Source organism: Coregonus clupeaformis, unplaced genomic scaffold (assembly GCF_020615455.1).
Source record: "Coregonus clupeaformis isolate EN_2021a unplaced genomic scaffold, ASM2061545v1 scaf0502, whole genome shotgun sequence".
NCBI lineage: Eukaryota > Metazoa > Chordata > Actinopteri > Salmoniformes > Salmonidae > Coregonus > Coregonus clupeaformis.
This window is the reverse complement of record NW_025533957.1, coordinates 1-14,665: the sequence shown is the minus strand read 5'-3', so window position 1 is coordinate 14,665 and position 14,665 is coordinate 1.

Genomic DNA, 14,665 nt, shown 5'->3' with positions numbered 1-14,665 from the left:
GAATTTGAAATGATTTATACTTGTACTTTTACTTTTGATACTTAAGTATATTTGAGCAATTACATTTATCTTTTGATACTTAAGTATATTTAAAACCAAATACTTTTAGACTTTTACTCAAGTAGTATTTTACTGGGTGACTTTCACTTTTAGTTGAGTCATTTTCTATTAAGGTATCTTTACATTTACTCAAGTATGACAATTGGGTACTTTTCCACCACTGGAGTTAACATCGTCATGGACGTCAGAAAAGGACTCGAGACGGACATCGGAGTGGGAAAACAACGTGATTAAAAAGGGAGGAAGTGATTAAAGGAAAGGACATTTATTCAACTGTGAAGACAAACCTTTTAATTAAATCTGCTAAATGAGTGAATTTAGAGGAAACGTCAGTGAGTGAAGTGAATGAAGATCAAGTGACTGTGGAAAATTTTGCTTTGGTTGAGGACAATATTGAAGTGAGTGACAATCAGGAGCTTATTGAGAAATGAACAATTATTGGAATTGATGGAAACATTGGACAGTTTGATAAAAGTATTGAACAGTGGAGCTCATATACAGAACGGTTTGAATATTTTGTTCTTGTAAATTACATGGATGAGGACAACATTGTGCCTCCATGTTTTAGTGTAATGGGGCCAAAGACATTTAATTTACTAGGCAGCCTGCTACAGCCAGACAGAACAGGTAATAAGACGTATGGGGATATTGTGGAGATACTTAAAGGACATTTTTCACCAGAACCACTAGTTACTAAAACTTTTCCTATCTCTGTTTGTGAGAACCAGTTTTAGCCTTCATTCCTAGTTTTGATTCACCTGCCTGTTTGCCTACCTGTGTATGACCATTTGCCTGCCTGTGACCACGATTCCTGTCTTCTGTAAAGGCGTAATAAACACCTGCCGCTCTGGGCGTGAATCTACACCTTTTTCTCCCTGAGTATTCATTGCAGTACCCTAATGTTAAGTGTCGGTCAAATGTATAGTTATTAGGTGCTGACATCTTTAAAGAGAATACGAAAGAGGGAAAAGATAGAAACTAAATGAAATGATGAAAGTATAAAATAGTAACCATCTGGTGAGCTAATACCCTGACCCCTACCCCAACCCACCAACCCCTCCCCAACTGAGGGAGTTAATAAACCATACCCTTAGACGCTAGTCTTTAAGCTAGATGTACCTGCTATGCATAGCATCGCCCCAAAGAGGTTCATTCTAAATGATATGGATATGGCATTAGAAGTGCATTGACTGTTCCCTGTAACATGAATATATTGTTAGTCGAGTCACAAAATACAATTTGAATCAAAGCGACAAACATCGGCAACAATAATGACTGGACTATTTAGCCCCACTTGAGCATGTCTCATTAACAACAACAACAACAACAACAGAGGATGTGTTCATAGTCACCAACAGCGCCTACCCGCACACACAAACGTCAACCAATCGGCATTTTTTTATTTATTTCACCTTTATTTAACAAGGTAGCCAGTTGAGAACAAGTTCTCATTACAACAGCGACCTGGCCAAGATAAAGCACCAAGGCGCCCCTGAAACCTGCGCTGTGAAACACACTCACCCAACAGCACAGGAAAAAAGACATCAAGCTATAATGAATAAATGGAAACCCTTTACCAGACGATAACTATTATCCCTCAAATATAAAATAGAGACAATTAGTTACACAATCACCATCCTCCTGAGTTCACCCTCCCAACCCCCATTATATATATTTATATACACATGTACGCACACACACACAACTGTCCAGCTATCAGCTAGCTGGCAATTAGGTGTCCAGCCAGTGAGTAGCTTCTCCCTGCCTCGGTATCACTAACGCTAGCATACATCTCAAACAATAAACAAGCCAGAAAACGTAATAGTAGCTAAAAATTCCCTGAAGTAATATAAACAACGCAGTTAGGCTTGAAACCCAGTCAAAGCCACATCACTATTTAACCAAACCCCACTGGACCTCTATGGGTAAAATAAAAGTATCCAGAAAGAAAATGCAACTACCTGGCATAGTGTGGCTGTAGCTATAGTAACACCCTGGTAAAATTAGCGAGCTGGCTAAATAGCGCAGGCAACATTAGCTATGCTCCAACTTTACCTGGCCTGTCATTATGGCGCTAGCCATCTAGCCAGCCAGCCAGCCGATCCTATGAGTCATTTGGTTGTATCCTCATGTTCTAACAGTTCACTATCCACTGTATCCAAGTTCAAAAGACAGTTCCTCCTGATGTAGTAGACGGGAACAAGTCAGGAGTTCTTTCCTCATGTATGTTTCAGCCGTCTTCACAGAGTCAAATGTGCGCTCACCATTCTTGGTTTCGTCCACAAAGTCGTCGGGTAGCAGCAGGCCGTATGCCGAGCCAGCCTGCCGCAGAAGCCTCTTCAGTGGGGAGAAAGCCATCCTCCTCTTGTGTAGTATGGGAGAAAGATCCGGAAAGATCATGATTCTGGCATCTCCCGTACTTGAGCTTTCCCTTTGCTCGGGCAGCAGAGAGGATGCGGAAAGTGTCCTGGTACCGTAGAAATGTAATGACAAATGCCTGGGTGCAACCTGGCCAGGCAGCGCCTCCGTAGGGTGCGATGGACCCTCTCGATTTCCAGTGGGTGCACGGAAGGGGGTAGATCCAGAATTTTGTGACTCCATTCCTGTAGAAAGGAGATGGCGTCTCTTCTCCTCCACGGCCTCCGGGGAAACTTTGAAATCTCAAATTCAAGCACTTTTGGAAATTTTTCGTAGAATCTAATTTCTCAACTTTAGAGATGGCGTCTTCCAACTCCTTGTGCTTTTGATCCACTTCCAGGCGGACGTCCAGGATGGCAGCCTGTTGGTCAGCATGGTCTTTTTGTAACTTTGTCACTCCTCCCTTTGTGACTTTCTGGTCTTCGTGGTATTTATCGACCAGCACATCAATTTTGCTGAGGCGTTCAGAAAGTGTCTCTTGGATTTTAGTTATACCGTTGTCCATCACCATTCTGAACCATGCTGGTGCTTCTTCTGAGCTAGCATCTGCAGAGGCCGAAGAAGGGCTGTTAGACACTACGCGGTTCTGGGGGCAGTGCCCCTGTGACAACAAGCCTTGGACCCCCTTGTGGCCCCTCTAAATGCGGGTCTGAAATATTATCACAGAATTAATTTTTGCGATCATGTTCTTTTTTTATTTATTTTATTTATTTTTTACATCCGTTATTAGACAGTGCAAAGCGGAACAAATGAAGGAATTGGCTTGAATCCTGGGCTTGTGTTCGTTTGCACTGTTTTTGGTTTAGTTTTGTAGCTAATTCTAACAGTCAGGCATCGAAAATGTAGTGGCAATATGAAAAAAGGGTATAATATTTGATCAAAAACGCATGTTGCTGAGTGCTTTTACTTAAACCACACTCAGTAAACGCATTGTACGTTAAAAGGTTAGACATGAAAGCTAGCTGCTAGCTTGAGTCAGTTATTTTCAGTAAATGAATGAATAAGCTTGGTCCCCATTGCTTTTGCTCTATAGTTGTCACCAACATGAAGAGAAAAAAAGGACTTCATGTTTCTTCCAAAGAAAAGACAAGGCAGAAAGTCAGACAGAGCCAGAGGGTTCAGGTGTGGAGAGAGCAAGAGAGAGCAGAGAGAGAGACAGCAGGAAGACCATTGGAGAGACTGAGAGTGATGTCAGCCAATCCCGGGAGGAGCCACCGGTGCAGCCAGTGATGAACATGGACCCAAGAACTCTGATGGGGGACAGGAGGAGAGCTTCAAGGCGGCCTGGTACCACATCCACCCCTGGCTTCAATATTCAAACAAATCAGACTCTGTGTTTTGTTACGCCTGTCTGAGACTGGATTTGATTCAACATTGTGTTTTAACAACTGGAAGAAGGCAACTTAAAAGAGGGGGATTTGAAATTCTTGCAAGGTCTGAGCGGCACAAACAAGCAATGATTACGTGGAGAGTCTATCAGAAAGCTGTAAAAGTAATGCAACACTGGTAAATGCCCTAAACAAGGAACACAACAAACAGGTTCAAGAAAATGGGGACTATATTAAAACAATAGGAGAAGTACTACTACTTACAGCCACACAAAACATTGCACAAAGAGGACACGATGAGTCTGCAGAGTCTGATAATAAACGGAACTTCATGGCAATCCTAGAAACAAAAGCTAAGCATGACACAACTGTGGAAAAAGGTTGACTTCCATTCATAATGCAAAATACACAAGCAAAGGGATTCAGAATGAGGTTCTGAGTTGTTTGGCAGACATGGTTCCAACAGAGATGATAGAAGAAGTGAAAGACAGTGAGGTCTTCAGCATAATGGCAGACGGAAAACAAAAGATGTTAAAACAAAAGGACAGATATCTCCAGTACTCAGGTACTATTTCAGTGGAGCTGTCCATGAGAGCTGTCTCCACTTTGAATCGGCTGATCCACTAGATGCAGCAGGGCTTACTGACTAAATCATACACATATTAGAAAGTCATGGTCTTGAATACAAAAACAACCTAGTAGGCCAAGCATATGACGGTGCTTCAGTTATGAGCGGCAGCATTCAGGCGTCCAGGCAACGCATTAAAGAACAAGCAAAGCCTTTTACATCCACTGCAGTGCACACTGTCTAAACTTAGTTTTAGTGGATACAGTCAAAGCTGTCCCTGAGGTAGGACAGTTCTTCTCCTTACTAGAAAGACTGAATGTCTTCACATCTGGGAGATGTACCCAGGTGCACCTAGAGAGCTTCAGAGACTAAGTGACACTCGCTGGGCATGTCGATATATGGCCCTACATACTATTATGGATAGATTGCCTGCCCGTTAAGCGGAGTCCTGCAAGACATAGTCCAAGAACACAACGGTGACAGATCTGTTGAGGCACGAGGTCTGCTTGCACAGATAGATCTACAATTCATTGTGTTCCTTGTTCCACTTCATAACGTTTTTGGAGAAGCAACATTTCTATCAGAGATGCTACAGTCTTCATCACTTGACCTGTCAAGGCTGTTGATTTAGTTGAAGCCTTAGTTCAAACTTTGAATGACTACAGGGATGAGTCATTTTCTGATGACCTATGGAATGAAGTGTTGAACACAGCTGAGCAATGTGATACTGCAATACAGCCCCCTGCAAAAACCACCAAAAAGCTAAGCTCTCAATTTAATGGAGACTGTGTACTCGTACAGTAGGTCAGAGGTCAGATTCAGAAATAGATAAAGACAGTTTTCGTACAACCTTTTTCTACCCTGTTTTAGATCAGATGCTCAATGAGCTTAACAGACGGTTCTCTAGCAAAAACTGTGACATAATGAATGGCGTCCAAACTCCTAAACCCCCAAAAGTGATGCATTTCTCAAAGAAAGTCCCTGTTTCCATTTGCTAGAATGTATGAATCAAATATTGAGGACTTGGGGCATGAACTACATCAGTTCAGAAGAATTTGACAAAATAAAATCCAGAGTGGCATGCAGAGACCCTCCAGTGGAGGAGAGATAGCATTATTCATTCAGCCTTATAAAGACGTTTTCTTTCAGCTCTTTAAACTGTGCAAAATAGCTGTTTCAATCCCTGTTAGTACGCTTCTTGTGAACAGAGTTTTTCTGCTCTAAAGCTGGTGAAAACGTATCTTAGGTCCACAATGTCAGATGAGAGATTAAGCAATTTAGGTGTATTAAGTATTGAGTCAAGGAGAGCAAATGCCTTGAATCCAGATGAATTTGCGTATCTTTTTGCAAGAAACCACAAAAACCGTAGAATACAGTTGATGTAACTGATACTGAATATGTAATGCAAATGTAAAAAAATTTAATGTAAATGCAAATAATAATGATTATAAACATGGTCATTTGTCTATTAATGTCTGCAATGCAGTGAAGAAAACGACATGACAACAATAATGTGTGATGTAACTGGCCCCTCTAACAGTACAACTGGCCCCAGCCTGGCCCTCCCACTGGGAATGTTCTAGAACCACCACTGCTGCTACGGCTACATTGGCCCAGTTATTGTTGAATAATAATGAAGCTAGGTCAATTCAATTCAAATAATATAGCTAGTAACTTCAAAATACTTACAGCTGAAATACACTGCCGTTTTTCTTTGTGAACATGGTGAGATGGAGGAAGCCGCATCCACATGTAGAGAGTTGTTGGGGAGGGGACAAGTTTCCCAAATAGACACTGGCTTTGGATCAGGTTTAAATTCCCCCCACTAATGATCCTTGTTAGGTTTGGGGGGAGGGGGGAAGCTGATCCTAGATCTGTATCTAGGGAAACTTCACCCCAGCAAAGAGAGATGGGGAAGAGGAGGAGAGAGAGCGTTGCTCTCAGGATTGACAGATCATGTACAAAATCTACCAGTAGGAAATTGGTGTCAGAATATAATATCTGACCTTTAGCAGTTCTAATGTCTTCATTTGCTCATTTCATTAGTCTTGTTGATTGATTGCTGATATCTAGTTTCTCAGGTGAGATGGGTGTTGATGAAGAGCATCCATCCGTTTTTAGTACTGCATTAATAGTAATGCATTCATAGACATATAGTTGATACTGGTGGTCCTACCCATCCCCCACTTCACTCCATTAACCCTACACTTGCTGCTCACATGGTGGTTTGTCTAAATGTATCTGACTTTAGGTCAGTTTTTAAGGTTCAGAAGGTAAAGATTGTGTTTCGGCTGTGTCAGGAGCACTAGTGGTAGTGCTGCCGCTCCCAGATCACACATTGCCCTATATAAGTATATACTGTAGCAAGCTGAACTCAACACCTACCAATTACCACCTTCTGATCTCTTGGTGTAATGGATAAGGTGTTGGCTTGATAGTCGCTGGACCCGGGTTCGAGTCCCGGTTGGAGCTATCCCTTAATTTGTTACATTGGTGTCAGAAGTGGGATAGTGCCTGTGAGGCCATCAAAGAGGCGTGTACACATGAGAGACTTGCTATAAAGAAGTGTGGGGGCATGCTCTCCCCAAGGAAGGGGGTAATGTAGCGACCTTAATCCAACACCTAGCCACATCATTGAGAGGTTCGGACCTCTTGAGTTAGCGCTGTTGGGTTCTGTTTTGTTTGTCTGAGTGAACAGAGCAGTTGGGGAAGGGAATACACATACAATGTTTCAATCTCCAACTGTCTTGTTTCACAGACTCCTGTGAGAGAGAATATAGTAGACGGTTTGCTGTCAAAAAGTGATTGGTGAGTTTTCCTGTGTCCTGTGTTTATGATCTTTTAAGGACATCCTGTCCGGACGTTCTCTTCACTATTTAGGTGTGCTTATGTAACTTGATAGTGCAGCTGTTTCTTTGAAGTAAAGCACATTGATGAGGAATATATGATCTATTATGCTGTGAGAGAAAGAGCACATATTTACCTGATTTGTTAAATATTAATAGTTAACAATGAATATGATTAACAATAGTAGAGACATTTCTTAACTACCAATGCTGTGCTTTTGGTAAGGATGGTTCCCTCCAGCTCCCTGCAGCTGGTCTGGGCATGTAGTCAAGGACATGGGATAGAGATCAACTGGAGGAACAGGTAGACCTGGATTCTTTCAATTTCTCGTTGCTTTGTCGTATATGATGAATGGGTGGCAATTATTGCCATCAACAAAGAGTCCGTTATGCTGCATCGTGTTAGAAGTTTTTATTCATACCACGAGGTTACAGCATAAATTACAGACACGCGTTGTCCGAGAACGGCTCTCAGATTGCTATGGCCGTTCTAACGCTCATCGTTTAACCCCTATTTATAAACACTGATGCCCCTCTTCTGGCCAATCACCAGTCTCCCCTGTCTACAACCCACCTCCTGTCTGTGGTATGTGGTATTACACCTAAAACATTCCCTCTTGATACTACCATAAACAACATTCTATTTCTTCATGAAAAACATTTAACAAAGGCATAATCTTCAGATACTATATTCCCCCCCTTTTCGAGACCAACTAAACGTCTCGAAACCAAACAGAATAGGATTATGACTAGTAACAACTTATCTTATTGAGTATCTTTAACCTTAAAACCAAACCATTCTCCTCTAGAGTGTAAATACCTTTCTTATGAAATATGAATAACTGTTGATGAAGTGTGAACACATTACTATGAATTATGAATAAATCTTTATGGAGTGTGAGAGCGAAAAACCTGTCCGGCAACCTTTGTTCCAAATCCATCCATCCATCAATCAAGACAGTAAATTCTCTCACGGTCCCTCTGCCCCCAGGCAACCACCGCGGTACTCCAGATAAACTCATAAATCATGTAAAGACATTTTGAAACTATGATGCCATTAAATACACATGTTTCCCCTGCAAACAAAATCCTATCCAGAAACATCCACTCTCAAGCTGGTCAACCCATAGGACTTGAAAGGGACTCTCTCCCTGCTCAAACGTCCTTTCCTAACCCCATCGAAATAAACAAAAGCATCTAAGATCCTCATCTGCATTCAATAACATCAAACATCATTCTACTAAAATCAACACCTAAGAATATGACACAATTATGTATTACACATCAAATATGTCTATATTTCATTGCAGACACTGGAATGTAGTCCACTACACTTCATCTCCTCCGTAGTCTCCTCCTCCAATGGACTTGTTGATGATGGAATCAGCCACACCCTCCTTGTTTCATCTCCTCCAGTCATATTGTCCCTTCATATTGTCTTTGTTTCACATGTTCCCCAAATGCTTCTGGAATGAAAAGAAAAGAAAACGACTCAAACAGTAATCCTTTGCAAAACAACATTTTCAAATTAAACCTCAACATCAATTTAAGAATATAAAATGACATATCAATGATGTATGAATCACATTATCCATTCCCCCCTTTGATTCATAAATCATACTAAAAATCATACTAATATTGAAAAAACAATTTGAAAAAAGCATCAAATAATCCAAAATGATATTTATCCATCAGTTCCACTTGTCCATCTTTATCCAGATCAGGAACAGTCAACACCGGCATCTGAGTGTTGTCTCCAGGAACTCTCCAACCTATCTTAATCTCATAACTTTCTCAAAAGTCAGTACAAACATCACACAGTGATATCAAAGCTGAAACTAAAATCTGACCCATCACTGCCCCTACTGGCCTAACTAATCTTGCAAACCAAATCCTCTCAAATCTCCATAGGGTCAGAATGTACTCTATCATCACAAACCCACCAAATATCTCTAAAATTCCCATAGTCACACTGTCAGTCAAAAGCTAATCTTTTAACCATCAAAGTCCAGCTTTTCTACTACCTGGTACATAAAAATTACATTATATTTGTCATCTCTAACCTTATGTTCATGCTTATCCAAAGTTATCATATAACATCCCAATATGATATTCCCATAAACATACCCTTTACCTCATATGTTTTATTAGAACAAAATAACTTTTAGCCCTCAATGTTTCACCTGAATACTTCAGGTTTCCACTGTTACCTGACTTTACTTTCCATCTAACAATTCCATAGGGTAATTCATTTACCCAAGAACACTTAAACCCTACTGTTCTGACAACTACATTATTTTATCGGTCAATGACTGTTGCCGATACCACAGTCATGACAAAGCACAACCCTGACCCAGACCCTGTAGAGGCTGCAAGAACCGTCCAACACGTCTTGGGCTGGCATCCCCAACAGACATCAACCCTCAAGATTCTCACTGATTCTTACAGAATGAGTTAATCTATCTCTAATTTCCCACAACAGAGAACGAGCAGCACTGATCAGATGCCCCCCTCTGTCATCAAAATCAAAAGACCCCATCCTGCAGCTTGCATGATGAATCTCTCTCTTCTCCATTTCAGATTAATCTATATTGCTCTCTACTACTCTGCTCTCCTTTTAACCCTATTCGTAGTAACCTAAACCCCTGAGTCTCTCTTGCTGCCTCCTTTAATTTCAGAAAAGTTGTTGTCATCCTTCCTACATTTGCTATTACCATCAGTATCATTAATCCCTTCCCAAAGTTACCATTAACGTTGTTGATTTAGTTGATGAATTAAAACCCTTAATTCCCTCTAGTGGGAAACTACCAACATCCTATTCGATTATTCCCTGTTGGAGTGACTACTGTAATAAACTTATCCTTAACTCCCTCTGTGACTGTGGAAACTTCTACAGACTTCAAATCTTCCATTATAAGCGTCACCTTACAAATTACATAGCCCTTTAACCAATAATTCTTAACCGGAACAAATTTGTATGCTTTCACTAGATAAGTACACACATTCTCCCTGATTATCTCTCTCTCTACTCTCTGTGAAAGAAACGTCATCATCCTAAATGGCATATTATTATTATTATTATCCTAACTCTAATAACAGTATTTTCCCCTATAATTGGTGCTGGACCCCCTATAATCAACCTATTTTCCCAAAGCTCTGAACTCTTTACTTGTACTTCCATCAATCACCACTAGTGTCACTTTTTTCCCCCTTTCAGTTCTACCTCTAAACTTTAAACCTTTGATTATAACAAAAAGGTACCCACAATTACCTTGATCTTCCTATTCTAAAGTGTCATTCATCATTGTTCTCTCTCTTACTACTAACTTTGAAACTTAGCTTACTGTCTCAGAGTTCCTTCACCCTAGTTCTCCTAACTTATTTTAATCTAATCTTCTCCTAACCTTTAAAAAAACTTTTTCCACTGATTTATTGACAAAATCCCTTCCCACCACCAATTTTTAGAATCGTGATTGGGAATTCCCCACCTGCTCTGACTCCTTTACACAGACTTGGCAAAACGACTAAACACCTTTTAGCCTAACCTCAAATCTCTTTGTGTAAGAATGTAACCCCGAAATAACAGTCACCCCCTATTAAGTTTATTTTCCCAGACAGATTGTCTAACAGGCAATCTAATACATTATCATCCTTCCTATGATATTATCTTTTAAAGCAAATGATTCCCAAAAAACCCTACTTCCTAAAATATTCTACCAGACAGTCAGTCGTCTAGTGTGCCTCTGATTGAACAATTCAATTTACACCATGCATCTCTTCCTACAATGTCATTGGTATATTGTCTCTTTTAATTCCTATTTGACTTCTATAGCAGAGCTCAATTGATTCCCCTAAGAGTGTTTAAACTGTTTTACTACTTCCAATCCCTATCCTAACCTAATTAGTTTATTTTACAGAGTGGATATGGATAACCTCTTTAGGCTGAACCCAGATAAGTTTTTCCCCTATTCACTATCATTCTAATGGTCGGTTGTTTTTACTTCTTCAATTGTTGCTATTTCTTTCTTCTTCTCTAATCGATGCTCTCAGCTGATACCCCCTTCCGGATATTCTAGGCACTAACAGGTGATCTTCCCTTACCGATCTTCCTCTGTTTCTTCTTCTCTAATTCTGTGTCTGTCCAGACCTTGGCTGTGGATACTGAACACCTGGTACCACCTTGGCTGGTACAAGTGCCTTTTGATATTGTTCAGTTGAAGCTGTAACAGTGATTGTTGATTTGGTTCACTCTGATTCTTCATAACCAAACTTATTTTCTCCTTCTCCAACTCTTGGGATTATTTTCTCCAGCAGGGTTTTCTTGGTCCCTACCATATTTCCTTCGCAAATACGTTGACATATCTGTATTCTTCGACCTGTTCTAAGTTCTGTCCTCGAAATATCATCTCTCCATCTTCTACTTTTTTCTGTGCCAGTCCTTATGGGACAAACTCCTCTTGAAAATAGAAACACACCTTTAATCAAATCTTTACTTTCTTTAATCTTCAACTTCCATCAGAGATCAAATCTCTAGTATCCATTTCTTCTTTCCTCTCTTGCCACTTCCTCTGATCACAGAGTCACCTCCACCCATGACCCTCTCATCACCTCACTCTCCTCTTCTCATCATCCTCTTCTCCTTCACGTTCCAGACTCTCATTTTCTTCCATCTTCTGGATTCTACGTACTCATCATTGTTTCTACGGGTACCCTATCTATTATTTGTCTATATTTCTGATGCAATAATTATCCTTAGATAATCATTGTAAAGCTATACTCATAAGGTGGGTGTCTTTTTCAGAATCCGTCAGAAGAAAGTTGGTACTACTTCTGTCATTAGTTTTTCTAAATTGGCTTATTCTAGACTGTACAGCCTAAGGCTTCCCCCTCTTATTAACTGCAACCTAAACAACTCCAAATAAATCACAATTAAAAATCATGAATAATTAAAATTAATTTTTTTCCTTATATCCTATGTCTAATTTGTCCATTAGTGTTGACTATATTACCACAACCCATCAAATGGCAAGTAAATTAATCAACTTCAAAGCAATCCAAAAACAAAGCACCTCCAACCTATCATTACCTCCAATTCCCGTAAATGCCAGTGATACACGAGCATCAAATACTTTTAATGAAATAGTATTTTCAAGCCTATGCACAAATCATACATTTTATCCACATCTTGTAACATTATTACCTGTTTTGATGACTTGATCTTTTTGCCGCGTCACGTTCACTTCCTGTATCTCTCGCTCACTCTCTACTTTTTTAGCGTTCCTCCTCATATGACAGAAGAACATACACGAAAAAGACTTTGGTAAAAAGAATGCAATCACTGATTATTTCCAACCGTTCAATACCTTCGTTCGTTTCTACATTTCACTCTAAGACTTTAACTCCTGGGACTAATGATAGATCGCCCAAAACATTTTTGCTTTTAATCAAATCATTTAATTGTTTAATTCAATCTATTATAATCCGTTATCCCTATTTAATTTATAAATTCATAGGTGTACCCAAACAGTCTTCATCTTTAACTTCCCACACATGTAGAACTTACTTATTCTTTGTTAAAACTTCTCTCCTTTGCCCCTCTTTGTTCCTCGTCTGTGTTCCTCTGTACTCCCTCTGCCAGTTTAAACCCATGTGTTGTTTTGCAGAATCTGCCTTCTTCGCAAATATCTTTAACCTCGTAGCGAGTTCCTCAGCATCCCCTCATGGTGCCGTAAAACAAAACGTTCCCTGATCTCATACCATAAACTCCAACTCCACGTTTGGTACTTGTAGTGTTCGCAAAATTAAACGCCGCATACCCATTCCTCAATACATTCACCGTGGAAGGAAGATTCTCTACTCTCTCTCCCCCAAACAGAATAACAGTCCAGCTGTAATTCCCCATTTCCCCTTTGAGAATCCAAACAACATTTAACAGCGCTCTGAAACATATAACCTGACTTTGCAAACACATAAACAAGTTTAAGAGACTTTCACCGTCGTAACGGAATCTCTAAGGATACGTTATTAGCCATACGCAAAACACAATTAGCATGTAACATTAGCATTTAAAGCCTAAGGTACTAACTGTAGCATGATTCACTTCTTTAGCCTTACAAAAATTAGCCTGGAGCAACGATATCCCACTGTGGCCCAAAACAATCCAGCCTTAGCTTCAGCCTCTACCAACTGCTAACCTACCTACACAAATCAATATCCTGCACTTACAAATAAATAATGTCCAATTCTCCCGTCTAACTTTATGCTGCTTGAAAGATGAATCTCATATCAAGAGGTTGCCCCCCAACCAATTTCCCATTGCACCCAAGAGGAGGAATATATATAAACCAACCATTCACTTATTTTAAGGAATCAACCCTGACTCAGTCTAACTAAACCCCGGATTTCTACCACTCCACATGCATTACCGCCCGTTTTGGAGGTCTTTCAGATCAACGGTGCCCTAAAAATGCATACGTATCCCAACATTAATTGCCATTGTCACCCGTACTACCGAAATATAACTTCTCCGTTCCTTTTGTTTAAATTTGCCATTGTCACCCGTTACCAATGAAATAAATTTAGCAGACTCCTAGTCACGACTCCAGCAACAACGCACCTGAGGCCAGGTTATAGTACGGAACATTCTCTTCCAGTTATGCCACAAGTCACTATCCAATCTAACAAACTCGTGAAGCGGGTAAGAACACTCACCCTTTTCATGCCTCAGAGAGTTAGCCCGGCGATTGACTGAAACACAGAAAGAGACGCAAACTCAGCCCCACGTTGGCGCCATTGTTCGGATATGATGATACAAATGCGTATTATTGCATCAACAAAGAAACCGTTATGCTGCATCGTAGTTTAGAAGTTTTTAATCATACCACGAGAGTTACAGCATAAATTACAGACACGCGTTGTCCGGAGAACGCTCCTCAGATTAGCTGTGGCCGTTCCTAACGTCTCATCGTTTAACCCCTGTTTATAAACACTGATGCCCCCTCTTCTGGCCAATCACCAGTCTCCCCTGGTCTACAACCCACCTCCTGTCTGTGGTAGCCTTGGTATTACACCCTAAAACATTCCCTCTTGATACTACTATAAACAACATATCTATTTCTTCTTGAAAAACATTTAACAAAGGGTCATAATCTTCTAGATACCATAAGCTTCCAAGCCACAGGCCAAAGAAAACATGGTGTCTCCTGATCCACATGCCAGGAAGGCGTGCCTTGGATTAAAAAGCAGAGATTGTTTTGGACAAATTCTGCAGAACTTATGAAGAGCTATACAAATCCTGTGTTGACTCTTATATTAACTGCCTGCAATTGCATAACTAAAGATATTTGCCATATACTCAGAAGCCCTTGTCATATTCTAGTTTAAAGTTTAAAGTTTTGTTATTAAGAATAAGAGAATATCAGCACTGTGCAAAGAACCCTCTACAA